The sequence below is a fragment of the Neomonachus schauinslandi genome, chromosome 12 (assembly GCF_002201575.2).
Source record: "Neomonachus schauinslandi chromosome 12, ASM220157v2, whole genome shotgun sequence".
Classification (NCBI taxonomy): domain Eukaryota; kingdom Metazoa; phylum Chordata; class Mammalia; order Carnivora; family Phocidae; genus Neomonachus; species Neomonachus schauinslandi.
The window spans coordinates 37,374,739-37,377,119 of record NC_058414.1 but is presented as its reverse complement, the minus strand read 5'-3'; the positions used below and the strand labels follow the sequence as shown (position 1 = coordinate 37,377,119).

General features: G+C 33.1%; 1 non-coding gene across 1 annotated transcript; it reads right to left on the bottom strand.

Annotated features, from left to right (window-relative positions):
* Window positions 1-1,928: 1,928 nt before the first annotated feature.
* LOC123326421 lies at window positions 1,929-2,035 on the bottom strand. Its single transcript, XR_006541081.1, has one exon. It is a non-coding gene; the product is annotated as a U6 spliceosomal RNA (small nuclear RNA).
* Between the last annotated feature and the right edge of the window lie 346 nt (window positions 2,036-2,381).

Here is a 2,381-nt window from a genome sequence, read left to right as displayed (position 1 = left end):
AAGAACATAGTGAAGTATAAAACTTGATTGTGTATAGCAAGTTATAGAAGTTTTGATGAAAGTGAATTTTATTTGCCATGCTTTATAATATCTGAGTCTGAAAGAAAACAGACAACATATGTTAAAATTTTGGCAAAATTCCTTAATTTTGATGTGTTTATTTATAAGTATATGTTAATACGCTTTATTGCCAAAGACTAAATTAAAGCAATACTGGAATTTTATTTTCTCCCTGTGAAAATATAAATTGAGCTTGAAATATTTAGTCTGCTTTGAACAAGCGTAATAAGTTCCTGACAATTTTGTAACCTTCTTCTGTTTTTATTGCATATTGTTGTCACTTTGATTTATGTGTAGTTAAGGTATAACTTGTCATTGGTCACAGGTAATTGTGTTCCTGTCTCAATCAAATGACCAAATCTTTTCTTATAATTCTTTATTTTGCTTCCTTGAGATCAGATCCTAAATTCAGGAAAATAAAATTTTTAGGATGTCTTTTCATTTTTTTTTTTTTTTTTTTTTTTTTTTTTTTTTTTTTAAAGATTTTATTTTTTTATTTATTTGAGAGAGAGAGAATGAGAGACAGAGAGCACGAGAGGGAAGAGGGCAGAGGGAGAAGCAGACTCCCCGCCGAGCAGGGAGCCTGACGTGGGACTCGATCCCGGGACTCCGGGATCATGACCTGAGCCGAAGGCAGTCGCTTAACCAACTGAGCCACCCAGGCGCCCCTGTCTTTTCATTTTTATTATTGTGATAAAATATACATAAAAGGTACCATCATAACCATTTTTAAGTGTACAGTTCCATAGCATTAAGTACAGTAAGTACTTTGACACTGCAACCAACGCCACCATCCATCTCCAGAACTTCTTCATCTTCCCCACCTGAAACTTCATACCCATTAAACAATATCTCCTTCCCCTGCAGCTCCTGGCAACCATAATTCTGTTCTCTGTCTTTATGAATTTGACTACTCTAAACAGCTCATGTAAGTGGAATCATGTAGTAGTTCTCATATTATGACTTATTTATCTCACTTAAAATGTCTTCAAGGTTCATCCATGTGGAGCATGTGTCAGAATTTTCTTGCTTTTTAACGCTGAATAATATTCCACCTCATGTACATTCCATGTTTTGTTTATGCCCTCATCCTTCAATGGATTGCTTTCACTAATGCTGCTATGAACATGGGTGTACAGATATCTTTTCAAGACCTTGCTTTGAAATCTTTGGGGTGTATATTGAGAAGTGGAATTACTGGATCATATGGTAATTCTATGTTTAATTTTTTTTTTAGGAACCACCGTACCAGTCTTTGTAGTGGCTGCACTATTTTATATTTGCACCAGGAACATCAAGTGTTCCACTTTCTCCACATCCTTGCCCACACTTGTTACTTTCTGTTTTTTTAAAACAGTTATCCTAATGGTTGGGAAATGATATCCCACTGTAGTTTTAATTTGCATTTTTCTCCAATGATTAGTGATTTGAACATTTTATCTGTGCTTATTGGCCATTTGTATATTTTCTTTAGAGAATTGTCAATTCAATTTCTTTTCCCATTTTTAAATCTGGTTATCTTTTTTGTTGAATAGTAGGAGTTCTTTATATATTTCTGTGTTCTAAGCCTTAGTTAGATATATGATCTGCAAATATTTCCTCCCATTTCATGGGTTTCCTTTTCACTCTGTTGACAGTGTGTGTTTTGATGCACAAAAGTTTTAAATTTTGATACAGTCCAATTTATTTTTTCTTTCGTTGTCTATGCTTTTAGTGTCATATCCAAGCAACCACGGTGCCAAATCCAATGTCTTGAAGCTTTTTCCATATGTTTTCTTTTAACAGCTTTGATTCACTTTAAGTTAATCTCTTGTATATGGTATAATGTTAGAGTCCAACTTCATTCTTTGTATGAGAATATTTGCTGAAAAAACATGGAATGCTTTACAAATTTGCATGTCATACCTGTGCAGAAGCCATGCTATCTTCTCTAACATCATCCCAATTTTGGTACATGTGCTGCCAAAACAAGCACTCAATGTCTTTTTAAATTAAAATTAAAATTATCTTTGAGATTTCTCAACGAGCCCCTGGAAAATCACAATGATTTATACATTTACCTTATAAAAAGAGAGATGCCAGAAATATTTTACATTGCCCCGCTATAATTTATATTTCTGAATTAGCTTGTCACTATTATAAGAAATTCATGGGGAAAAATTGTCAAATGAAAGGATAATTTTGTACAGATAAAATGTTATTCATATAAAATTTTCTGATTGTACATTGTATGAAACAAATTGACAGGCTCAAGAGATTTGTTAATGCTTTCATCATCCGTGATATGGTCTTATCTGTGGAAAAATTCTGATAAAATTGTT